The sequence below is a fragment of the Prinia subflava genome, chromosome 6 (genome assembly GCF_021018805.1).
Source record: "Prinia subflava isolate CZ2003 ecotype Zambia chromosome 6, Cam_Psub_1.2, whole genome shotgun sequence".
In the NCBI taxonomy this organism is placed as follows: domain Eukaryota; kingdom Metazoa; phylum Chordata; class Aves; order Passeriformes; family Cisticolidae; genus Prinia; species Prinia subflava.
The window spans coordinates 32,327,773-32,341,236 of NC_086252.1; the positions used below are offsets into that span (position 1 = coordinate 32,327,773).

The 13,464-nt window shown below is 40.9% G+C and overlaps 1 long non-coding RNA gene across 1 annotated transcript in view; it reads right to left on the bottom strand.

Moving 5' to 3' along the window:
• The window catches only part of LOC134552354 (uncharacterized), a 115,744-nt gene that overhangs the window by 87,390 nt on the left and 14,890 nt on the right, over nucleotides 1–13,464 (bottom strand). The window contains exon 2 of the long non-coding RNA XR_010080839.1: nucleotides 7,713–7,841. This is a non-coding gene — a long non-coding RNA (uncharacterized LOC134552354). The remainder of the gene's footprint in view (nucleotides 1–7,712; nucleotides 7,842–13,464) is intronic.

Below are 13,464 nucleotides of genomic sequence, written 5' to 3' on the forward strand. Positions count from 1 at the left end.
TTTTATTGGTGCAAGCTTTAATCAAACAATAGGTCACTGTATGGCACCACAAGAACAAATTTCAGTTTTCTCTGTGGCACTGGTACTTAACAGAACCATTTCTTCATGTTACTTCTAACATAATACCCTGGGTTCATTGAGTGCTTTTGATCTCACAGTCCCTGTGTTTCTTAATTATGATGCAAGGTTTGCCAGAGTTCATAAATGAGACTTACAGTAACCAGCTGCTGCCAGGACATCCAGTGCTTTATACACCTCTTCATTTTCAAATGCCTCCTCTGCAAATGCAGTCCAAACAAGCCATCTCCACCAGTGCGACACAGAAGTGCCATCATCTGTCTTAGTGTAACTAGTGACTGTGCTCTTTATCCTAGCTGATGTAGATTCTACTCCTAGCACCTTAGATGTACTGTGTTAGTCAGTGATGCCCTTAAATCCACATAGGCCACCGTTCCCCACACTATTAGTATTACTGGGATGCTAATATCAAGCCTAAACACTGCTGTCCCATTTTAGTGGTTTCTCTTTTCTCCTCACCTCTCAGCAGTTTCTACTGTAAACTGGCCCATTTGGATAGCTCTTTTCTTCTGCCTAACACACCAGAGCTCTTGTCTCAATTTTCCCTTTATTAAAAATGCAAATGCAGAGTAGTCTGTGTTCTTGGCACTACATTTATAGATAGCTCAGTTTTCTCAAAGTCCCAGTGTTAAAGGCCCTGGGTGTGCACAACAGAATCTGTCCTTCTGTTTAGACAGCTTTCACACACTCAGACCCCACTGGGATTTTCTTTTTGTACCAGTTGCAGTCAGATTCCAGGACTGTCCATTATGCAGACAGCTGATAGCACTTCATCTGCCAGTCTGTGGAATAGATGTCCTAAATGACGGATTTGCAGAACTGTGATACTAACCTTGCCATGAGGAAGATGCAGAGGCTTTAGAACAAGATGATCTTTATGATGTCTTCCAAACCAAACCATTCTACGATGCTATGAATAAATTTGTCTTAGAATTCTGTTTACTGTGCCCTTATGTCAATTCCACATCTTATGGTTTTCCTCATGAATGTACAAACCTTCAGCCTCTGCAGTTAGCAACACAACCTGTGCTTCACTGCTGTTCTTCCCTGTATTCTGTCTTCTACTTCAAAATTCCACACTTGTCACCTTTATTAAACTGTTCTCCTTGACTTACTCTCCCCCTGGATACACCGGATTTTAGGGATGCTTTATCTTGCCTCTGAAAAATACCAAAACCTGTTTGTTCAAGGCTCACATTCCAGGTGCATTTTCCAGTGCTGAACTGTACTTTTGCAGTGCCAGATTAAACCCTTGGCACGGGCTTTTCCATGAAGATGTACCCAGCTGAACCAAATTCTGAATTGTAAATCAGCACACAAATCAAAATCCAAGTTTTGAAAGGACTGAAAATAATTGAGGACTCCAAAGGAATTTGGCAGCAACTTTTAGGTTGAAAAAAATATTCAGGCTACAGAAGTTTGAACATTAGCTGACATCTGACAAGGCAATATTTTTAATCCCACCTTTCACTTCAAAATGCTGGATTATGTTTTGTTGCACAGGGATGTCAGACACACTGTGAATGTCACAGTCAACTAGCAAAAAAAAAAAATAGTCAGGGCTATTCCCAGAATTTAATTCCCAGGCATGAAGGGTTCCCCTCCTGCCTTACTGCTGCAGCACTTTTCACAGCTCTGGTACAACGTCATGTTCTGACACCTTTCATCTAAAGATATCAAAGCAAGCCACAGACTCACGCTAATAACAGACTATTCCTGGAATGCTTATGAGGTAAGAAAGGACTGTAACACCCAACTTATTGACAACAAAACTGAACCAGAGCTTTGTTAATGAGAAAACTGAATTAGAAATTTATTAAGCCAAGTTAGGAATGGATTAGAGGTGACAGATGTCAGACTTAACCCCTGGATTCCTGGCTCCCAGCCCCAGATGACACAGTCACACCTCTCAGCAGTCTCCAGTTGAACTCGGTGTTTTTGCCCATGCCACCAATCCAGCTGCAGGCAGAGGAAGGTATTCCTCCCACGCCCCAGAGCAATTCATTCCATTACACTCTACCCTTATTACAACAAAGTGGTGCCATTAAAGCCCATCCCACAGAGCCCCACAGGAGCTGTGACCAGAATGAAAGCGGCAGGGCACAGTTCACGAGCCACCAGTGATGCACTCCACCACAACTTGCTTTCAGAAGCCTCATTTTAAATAAAACAAAACCTTCTGCTTTGATAAATGCAGGCTGCTTCAAAAAGATATTCTGTTCTCAAATCTTCCCAGCTAAATGCCACCACAGCTGTAAGGGTGAACCACGTGTGTAGTCAGGCTGGGAATTATCCACATAAATAAAGAGCACAGCTTGAAACGTTGACTTTTTCCTGATCAAAAGGGCCTGGGAGGCAACTGGACAGTTTGGATCAGGCAAAGGATAGGGCTTTTATTATTTTCAAAGAGCACCCCAGTGAATAGAGTAGCCAACGTGGCCCTGGTGGCAGTGATATGTTCTAACACTCCCCTCATCCCACACAAATTACTTAAAAGCTTGGCTTTGGGTCTATTTATGGTTTGGGGGTTTTCCATTTTTCTTTTTGTTTAAGAACTTTTGTAGGGAAAACCTGAAATACAATCAATCCTTTCATGAGGCTTTTTAATGTCATTGCCTGAATAAGTTACCTCCCTCACATACCAAATAATAAATTGCAAATATTAACAAAGAAATCTTCTCACATATCTTAATTTTTACCCATATTAAAAAAAATAGGTGCCTGAATTCTATCAAAGTACATTTTTATTTTACCGTGAATTTTCATATTAGATTTCTTTGTATATTCCAACCTGAAGTACATACAGGACACAGAAAAATCCCTTTCCTTCCTGTTTTTATCTAGTTTCTTTCACTAGTTATTTTCCAACTAGTTATGCTTAAATTCAAGACTCAACAGGAAAAAAACTTATTCAAGAAAAAAATCAAACCCATTAAATATTCACACTCTTACACTTTGTAAAGCAGTTCTATTTAACCAAACTTGAAGGATTGAAGGATAAGACACGAAGGAAAATGTTCTTCAGAAGGAATGGTTTCTCTTTTAACAGAAAACAATCTGACATGGGTGTTATGTAACAGCTAAGCAACATATTCCAAATAAATGCACTCCTTCAGTATTATGAATTTTGCAGTTTGTTTTCATGATAAACAGAAGTACTGTGGCAATAACAGGAATTACTTTGGTTTTGGCTTCTTGCACAGCAAACCAGAAGGACACAGAGTTCCACCTTGTTCTTCAGCTGTTCTCTATCTTATCCTATAATCACATATAGAATAAGATATCCTTACTAATGCCATAAAAACATGACAAATGCAGATCTGTTATTTAAAACAAAAAAGATTCAATTTTTAGCTCTCCTATCTCAAACCAATTTGATTTTAAGAGTTGTGGTGTTTTGATTGGAATCAATTTGCAGAACAAAACTTTATAAACTCAAAATACAGGAACATCACTTGTACAACAGAGTCAACAATGTAGTATAAAACCATATTGAAACTGTAAAAGCTATCTTCTCCTTGGGTGCTATGTTTTGGTTTTTAGATGCCAGGCAGAAATTACAAAGATATTATTTTCTATAACTGGTCTCATAGGATTCTCACCTGTGAGAATTGTTATGAAGTTAATATTTTGTAGCTCTTTCACCTGAATACAAAGCTCTCAAACACCAATGTCACTGCAGGTTTACCTGCTGTGCCTGCAAATGTAAATGAGTGGGTGTATAACAAATCTTCAGCATGTTGCCAATATTGGAAACAGAGCAGTAACAGCCATTGGTTATAGTGGAGATTTTTGGAATACCAGCTGTGACAAAATGACCAAAAGCTGATAGAGATCGAATATAATTGAAGCTAACAGCAAGATGTCCACTTCACCTGGGCAGCAGTAGTAGGAATTCCTCTGGCTTTTCTTAACCAAGGTAGGGTTCTGGAGCTTGTTAAACTCCATGGTTTCAAACTATGACCTTCCAGTAAAGCATTAATCACCACCCACTAAAAAAACTATACCCTATGAAAGACCTTTTATGAACATATTTTCCACCTTTTTTTTTAAATTTTAAAACATTTATTTCCCTTCACTGTAAAGTTTATTTCCCCAAGAACCACCTGCAAGGGGTAGAGTAGTACAGGAAATAAAACTGAACCCCTCTTTATCTGAGTGATCCAAAAGTAGTTACTGTGCCTGTGGTGTAAGGAAGGGTGTTTTAATAGCTATGGAATCTCTCTCTGCTTGAAGGATGTCCCTAACATGGATCTTTCTTATCTGAAGCCCAAAGCTCACTGTTTGATGGGGCAGGCCTGAATACAAAACACTGATGAAATTTATGGTTGTATTTTGAAGGCCCAAATCAATATTCTAAGAAGAGAGAAGTCGTGTCTTTTCTTCAGAAACACCTCTTTCCTTTTCTTACTCAAATACCTTCATAGCTTTTATATTCAGAGTCTAAGAGATAAGGAAGGAAGAGGAACTTTTTTGGTTTTTTTAACGTCACTATGCAATACTTGTAGATTAAATCATGGAAAAACAAGTTCCAGAAGATTACAATCTGGTGCAGATGGGAAAAGCAGCAGAGCTAGGCAGGGTAAGGAATGTTATCAGAAACGCCTATTTGTATCTCAGAGCCCAGAGTGCAAAAGTAGAAACATACTTTCTTCAAACACTCAGAAATCAGAATTCTTTCTGAGATGTGATAATGCTTAAACTCTCCACCAAACAAGGAGAAGTTGGATTGGAGAGAATCAAGGCCAGATTTCCCAAGCAGACTGTGCACTCCTGGATGCCTGAGAGGTTAAACACAAAACCTTTGGGAAGACAGAGGACAAGAGAGACCTAGGAACTTAGACAAGCAGGGGATTGGAATAAAGCACAATGTTCAAACAGAATTTGATGATACAAGGGTGAAGAAGATAGGCATGTATGAGGGCAACAACTAAGAGGAGGCAGATTCCTGCTAGAACAGGAATTTAGGGAAAACAAGGAAAATACAAAGGGCTTTACTTTTCCTGATTCAATTTAACGGAGTCACAAGAATCTCAGTCTCTTCCAATTTGTTATGAAAAAATAGCTGGGATTAGACAAAAAAGTACTCAAAAATTTTCTAATGAAAGGTATGGATGGCACTCTCAGGTCTGGTTGCACATATTCAACTCCATGAAAGCTTCAGAGATACAGACCTGTAACACCCAGAACAGCAAAGGGATGTGTGCACTGAAACCCGACAGGTGACACAACCTGGAAATGCCACCTGTGGCAGAAGATATTGCTTTACAACTGGGTGATGACAGCATGATGGATTTATACATACGAAATTCTGAAGTACTGCAATATTTCTTTCCCTTAACACATTTTCCTCAACACTTTCACAGCAATATGGGTTAATCAGCCACAGAACCTCAGCTGCCATGTGTTGGCACCAATTCACTGACCTCAAGCCAGTGCTTGAAGACTGATTTGAGCTCTGTACAGTCTCCCACCCTGGTTACCCCTTGCTGAAGAGCAGGGAAAGCATCACTGTCCCATACAGCCACAGCTTCTGTTTCTCCTCCAATTAAGTCCAATACACACATAGCACAGATTATAACACAAAGAACTTTGAATGGTGTCACACACACAGTATTTCCTATGTCATTGGCAAATGTCTCTCTCTACTCTCCCCTTACTCATAGGGAAGGGTAAGAATTAGACATAGTGCCCAGCCCTGGCTATCAATCAAATCCAAATTTCTGCTAGGTGGGACTGGAAGCCAGAAATATCTGGTTCCTTGTTTCCATCCACACAGCACATCACAGTCACCTCAGAGAAATGGAAATTTCTATCTTAATACATTTAGTAAAGGTTAAGTCTAGTTCATTACATCAGTGAGAACATTTGGGGGAAAATAGTACTGATTTGCCATACTAGGCAATGTCTTTAAGCAAAATTCTCAACAGCTAGCATTGCCCTCAGCTTTCAGTACCCAGTTTCTACCAGTATTCTTTTCTCCAGATAAATATTGTCAGGCTGTGGTCGATTGTTTGGATCACAGCAGTACATTTTAGCTGCAGGATTTAGGCTGGAGTCTGTTTTGGGGCTGTGTGTGCTAGAAGTAATTACAGAGGTTTAGGCCCTGGGACTAAACACACTCCCGAGCCTACAAAACCTTTCAGATTTTGTCTGTCTTCGGGTGTATTACATAAAGTTGTGAGTTCGTAACAAACCTTCCTTCTCTGCCCACAAGGTAGAAGGAGTTTTAAAGAGTTGGGAGCACGACCTGACCTGCTGAGTGCGTGCAAGCCAAGAGAACAGGTTTTGTTACAGGCTGAACAACCTGAAAACAGTCACGTCCCCGTGAGCCCTGAGCTGCATGGCCTGAACAGGAGCAGCTTAAACAGCTCTTCCTTCGGGTCCTGAGCAGCTCAGAGTCTGGGAGAGAATTCACCATTCTTCACTACTGTTATTTCTCTCCAATTAATTATATCTTTTTCTAAAGAAAGGGATGTCATTCATCAGCATAAGAAATGGTGCCAAGAAAAGGACAGACCCCTTTTTAAACATTCTCTGCACATTTCTTCACTGGCCAACTGATGTTACCTGAGATGTGCCTTGTGGCTAAGGCCTGAGGGAGAGGAGCAGAGTCCTCAAAGGGGTGGAAACCTGGGAAGGTGGGACTGCTCTGCTGACCCCAGTAAAGAACACAGCAGGTGACTGAAGAGCATCAGTGGATAGGCTGAAACTGGCTGATCCATGTTCACTGCTATTAGCACATCAGGGCTTTCTACTTTGGGGAAAAAACCCCCAGATCACAATTTTAGCATAAGATGAAGGAAACTACGTAGTTGTAATAATGTGTAAAATTTGGGTGATGGGGTTAGCACAGGTGTGGCACTGCAGGCCAGAGGGCTTTGGGGTGCCACAGTCACTGTCTCTATGAGTGTCAGATCTGGTACAGGTTTCCTTGGATCTCTCCGCTTTGCCTGTTTCAGTATTTGCAGATTGTCATGCTAAACACCTGACACAGGCACTTCTGTCCTCGTCCACAACTCCTCCACATCTATGAGCATTTTCTGGTCAGGTATCTATAATACAGCTCTAAAAACTCCTTGTCTCAGTCATCCTTTGAAAATATTAACTAAAAATAAAACTAGAATACAATCTCCAACGAATTTCAAACCCAGGTACAACAAAAGCAATTTTTTTGCAGCACGTGGAATTTATGCTTCTCTTTCAGTAGATATTAGAGTTGTTCATAGATTCACTATGGTGAACACATTTTTGCTGTTAATCTTGATACACATTTCTGACAGAGGACCTCAGCTACTTACAGCCCTCATACACTAAGGGTGAAGCAACATAGGATGATCCCACAGAAGCTGAGCAGTATTTTAATAACAAATTTGTTATAATTGTCTGGATTCTTCCCTTGTGCAGATCCAGTGAATTCAGGGATGTGTTTCTATATGATAACAAGCCTCTACCTAGGATGTTGTACAATTCCTCCAGTACTTCTTTTGCTAGAGAATCTGAATAATCTCAAAATGTTGTGATACTGTGATGAAGAGATAAACACCTCTAAAATATACGTAAGTATTGCCTCTTAAAAACTGAATTGTTATGACAAGATATATTCAGTAAATGCAGCAAATATTCATTCTTACCACAAGACTGCTGTCCAGAGAAAGTCTTTTCCCAAATTCCCTTTTCTGTAGCTGTCTTTTTTTCTCCATAGCTGAGGTTATTTGTTTTCCTTTTGGTCGACCTGAAATGTCAGGCTGCTTTCAGCATCACTGAAAAAAAAAAAAAAAAGTAAAATATTTAAATACTTATTTCAATACCCTACTTAACTGTTACTGTCTTTCATCATTAACTTTGTAATAACCCAACAGCTAATAACTTTGTGTTTCTAGTTGGCTGTGTTCCAGGAATAAATTTTCTGTGCCAAAAAATCTGAACTCTCCAAACAGAAATATTACCAATCTGTTTGGGTCGCTTCTCAAAGGAGGAAAACAAAAATCTGCTACAACTGTCTTTAGCAATACACCCATGTTTCATAGTCTTTTGAACTGGGCTGGGAGCTGAATTTGCAGAGCCAATGAATTACCTGAGGCTGGGCAGGGGGAGGGAAACAGTTTGTTTCAGATTAATTGCACTCCTCAGTAAGCCCTGCTTGTTGGCACATCTGTGCTGCTACTGCGATGTACAAATTTTGGCCCTAATCCTGAAGAGTTCTAAAAGCTTTCAACTCCCATTATCCTTAACGAGAGACAAATGCCCTCAGCACTTTCCTTAAGTTTTTAAGGTCAAAGATTCTGCCGTAATAATCAGACAGGCCCACTGCCTGCACAGAACAGCCAGGGAATTCAGCTCATAAAGCTACCACACAGGGAATTAATATTTCCAGTCTTGTAGGGTTTGGTAATTCCTGTCCAATGGTTCCTGCTACCACAACTACCAGTTCTCTTTCTAAATGTTCTTGTTGCCATGTGTATCTGAAAGCTTCAGCTCATAATTTAGGGTATTTATTGTTTGCGATACAGGAATATTGGCAAAGTTAAGGAATTCATTCCGGATGTACAGAACATAGTAGAATGATAACTAACAGAAATCAGAATCCAGCCTAAATTAAGACAGGCAGATATATTCATAAAGAATCATGCACACAAGTTTTCTGTTGCATCTCATAGTGACTGCATTTACTGTATCACAGTCCCACTGACCGAAAACAAGGCTTGGCAAAAGAAGATCTGTGTGTTCCTGATCCTTTTTCCTCGTTGAGGACATCACCTTGGATCACACGCAGCCAGGTGATGCACAAATAGCTCTGCTGTAGGGTAGCACAGCTGGCATTCCCAGAAGCAGCCTTGCACATGCCCTGCAGACATATCTGTGGATAACTCGACTTCTCACGCACCTGTGAGCGATCCCATCTGTCACTGTGGGATATCAAGCGGATAAACCCTTCGCAGCCCTTTCCTCAAGCTGACCCCAAATGCTCTGCCACGAGGGCACACAGGAGCCTGAACGTGGGCCAAGCACAGGCTGCCTGCAAGGAGAGCAGGATGGCCCAGGCCCAGCTGAAGCCAGCTGGAATCCCAGAGCCACACACCCTGGGCTCATCGGGTACGTGGGCATCGCACTGGGACTGCTCTTTTAAAGCACCTCCCACAGGGAAACCAAGAGTGCTGCTGCCACCAAACCAAGGAATCCAGCCCTCTATCCAACAGCACCTGTGCTTCTTCTGTACTTCTGGTTTGTACCCATGCAAGACCAGAACTCAGGCCATTTTCTTCCAAACAGATAAAAGTCAGCCTCTCTGTATATTCATCTAAGGATCACATGCAATGAGAACTTGTACCTACAATGAAAAAATCTGTTATTGCACTGTGCTCATTGCTGCCTTGTGGGCGTTTCTTCAGGTTTACCTGTAAGCCCTTGTTTGCTTTTATTTTTTTGTAGTTCCAACACTAAAATTATACATGCTATTTAATTCGGCTAATAAGGAATGTCAATGGTGTGATACCACAGAATTCCTATTGTTTCCTGATTAGTGAGTGAAAGAAACACAACAATAGATTTAAACAAACACAGCAGCAATGTATTACACTGTTTGTGTGATTATGCCAGAAATTAGTAAATGATCTTATGTAATAATTATATCATTCTGCTGAGCACGCATCATGCCTGGAGAGCATGACTTCCACCAAGGGAGCCTTTGTTGAGCACAGAACCACTCAGGAATGAGCTGGTGAGAGCTACAGCTGGAGCCAGTAATCCCCATGGAAGGTCAAATACCTAATGTGAGTTAAGTGCCTGAAGTTTCTGTCTGCAGGTATTTGGTGGAACCACCCCAAATTCTAGTTTAGAAGTAAAAGCAGGAAGGATTATTATTAATTATTCCTATAGTTTATATGTTGCCCTGGGCACTTGAAGAGGATTTACTATAGCCATACCTAGCACAGCACAAGGACCTACTCATGTACTGGTGCAGCAACTCCAGACCTGCTGGCTCCACTCCTTCCCCCACACACACCATGGGAGCTCCCACCTCTGCACATTACCTTTAGCAGGCTGTCACACATCTCTCTGAAGAGTTAAACACCTAAGGCTAAACACACAAAGTTTTGAATCACAGGTAATTGTCAGACAAGATAATACAATACATCACCTGTACCAACATATGTTGATGCCCCAAAGTACTCATCTCAGGAGGCCTTTAAAGAAAAATTATTATCAGAGTGAAGCACTTAAGAAAAACAGAATAAGTTCTCATCTTGGAACAGTCATTTTTGTGCATCATACTACTTGTCACAAATCAAAAATGACCCTCCCAAGTAAATCTCTCTTCCTCTGAGACCAAACAACAGACTAACGAAGACTCAAATTGGAGCTAACGCATCCACTGGGAAGTTCAGCAGAGGAGAACACCCATCCAGATGGAACAGTCTTGGAATGTGAAAGTGCTAAGGGCTGGTTTGCCCAATCATCAGAAATACTGTTTTTGTGTTACCAAGACGAGAGACTATAGAAGTTTACCTGCCTTCCCTGACCAATTTGCTTGCTGTGTTTACAGCAAAGACCCCAGTGGTTAACACTCAGACCCTGCTGATCCCATTTAATTCAGAGGAACTGTGAACTATTGCAAAGTCACGTATGATTTACAGTGTCTTCACCCCTACTGCACTCACAGGTGTATATTTCCAAATCTTTGAGGACTCATCTTCTAGTTCTTAGTGCTGCAGGAAATGTTTCTGCTGTAGGACTCTTCCCTAAGGGAGTATAGAGTTCATTTACGTTGAGCATAAGGGGGCAGGCACTCTCCTGAGAGCACTCAGCCATGAAGGCTGTATCCCCAAGAAGTGTATGGGGATCAGGCTAAGAGAATGCAGGTCCCAGATGTGTGCCCAGTGTATTCTCAGGTTTGCACTGAGCTCAGGGCAGAAGGTTTTGTATGGACACATAAAAAAAACTCTCAGAGGAAGATCTAAGTGTGATCTTGCTTAAATAGGGTATTTCCTTCACTGCTCAGGAAGCCAGCAAGCCAGAGGCATGAGCTTGATTATATATCCTAAAGTGCAGTATTTTTAGTACTCAGTACAAGAATGTTCATTATTTCAGGAGATGGCTTGAAAAGTATGCCCTGGAGAAATGGTGTGATTAACATAGAAAAGCACTCTCTAAAATCTATGTGAGAAATTTCTTGGATTATAATACTCTCTTCATTTCTAGTAGTAACAAAGGATGATTGATGTATATTGCTTTAGCTGATGAAAATGTACAACATCATATTCCTTGGATAGGCATTTAAGATATTTTCAGGCAGTTTGAAACTGCAGTCACATTTCAATAGTTATGCCAACATATGCCAGCTGGGAACTAGCACACAGTATATCTGTTTGGTAACTGGAAATGGACTGTATTTTTTTTCTCTTACAAACATGTATAAATTTCACAGTTATGACACATGACAAAAATGACAGCTCTGCAAACCAGCATCCCTTTGTTTAAATTCAGGGCAGATACAATGCAGCCTCCCCACTCTTGGCTTTGCACAACTTAATGCTGCCAGAAGGCAAAACACCCGTAGGGCAGCAAGGTATTCCCTCTCAGCAGCCAGCTTGTCTCTCCCAGGTGTTAACAAGAGGAGAGGATTTGTGATTTGCGTAAATCTAACTGTTGGGTAACAGAATGAGGTCAGAGTTATACAGTGATCACCTTTAAATGCTTTTTCTCCTCTGTTAGCCCTGCTTGCTTGACAGCCAGACTTTAAGACTGAGAGAAAACAACCAGAACTGGTATTATCCCTCAGCAAAGAGAGGAGAAGTAATATCACTGGCATAGGTCAGGGAGCAGCAATGAGAAGGTAAAGATTGTCATCAATGTAAATGTTAGTTAGAATGAACAGGTGACCTAAAGGTGAAAGATTTTATATCTCATTACCAATCTGTGAAGTGATTCAGTTTCCTAGGAACCTAATTGAATAGACTCTGTCATTTTGCAGCTGGGTTTCCTATGCCAGCTCTGGTGTTAACACCAATGTGCATACACTGGCTTTTGTTGTGATCTTTGCAGGGAAAGCATAGTAAGTACAGTTTATCAGGGCCTCCCAGAACTGGAAGAAAAAAAAAATTCCAGAATTAAAGAGTTGATATTTAACAGATCAAGGTCCAGCTCTGTAAAGTCACCACATTTATCTTGCCAGGCATAAGCCAGTAAAAATGTACTAGATTTATACTTATGAATTTGATTATTTCCCTTGGTTTTTTGGGGGGTTGTGTTTTTTCTCCCCCTAATGGCAGAACATTCAAACCATTCTGCCTAGTCATCAAAAGGTAATCATGAACATTGCCACACCCTTATCTCTCCCCATCGTGGTATTTAGCTTGGTCATGACTTTAAGTGACAAAGCAGAAAAAGAATTCCTCAATTCTCCCTTGAGTTGGTGTTTCAAAATTCAGCACTTGTGAAATAGAAAACTGCAACAACATCAGCATTTCTGCAACCTGACATTTAGCTCAATGCTTTTTGTTTTGCCCCAGTGTATTCTACAGCAGCACCACGGGCAGGCCCTGCCTAATGCCAAATACTCCCAGGTATTTGCTGAGGCTGGTCAGCAGTTCATTAGCACTAATGTACATGTAATGCACTCACACCCACTGGATTAGGTTGCTATTTAGATTAGCAAGATGCATTTTTGCAGACAGGGAAGGAGAATGTGCCATGTGCTAGCATTAATGAGTTAATTAAATTAGAAAAATTCCAATGCAGGAAGCCGAAATGCTTAGATGAGTAGAATATTACAGGAATTACAAGACAACAAACATAGCACTGCTGTACCATTCTGCCTATTACCTAGATATTGACTGGCTTTGGGAAGTTGTGTTAAAAAACATATCAAGTTGTTCTGAAATATCTGGGCAGAATAATATTCTTTTCTAGTTTGTTTTGTTGTTGTTTTCCTGTGGAATAATTAATTTTCATACACCACAACTTCCTTAAAGTCTCTAAAGCTGTTACAAAGTTTACTGGGACTGTACAGACAGTGCCCAGAGTCAGCTGTGTGCCCTGCAAGTTATTTTGTGACCCAAACCACTCCCTAATCCAGTGGTCCTGCAGTTCTGACTGAAAACTTTCTAGCAGTCATAGAATGGCTGGTGTTGAAAAGGACCTTAAAGATCATCTTGTTCTGACCCCCACACCATGTGTAGGGATGCCACCCAACTAGACCAAATTATTTTAAGCCCCATCCAACCTGGCCTCAAACACTGTCAGTGATGGGGCATCCAGAGCTTATCTGGACAGCCTGTGCCTCACCACCCTCCGAGTAAAGAATTCTAACACCTAACCCGAATCTCTCTTGTTTTAGTTTAAAATCATTCCCCCTTGTCCTACCACTATCTGCCCATCACACAC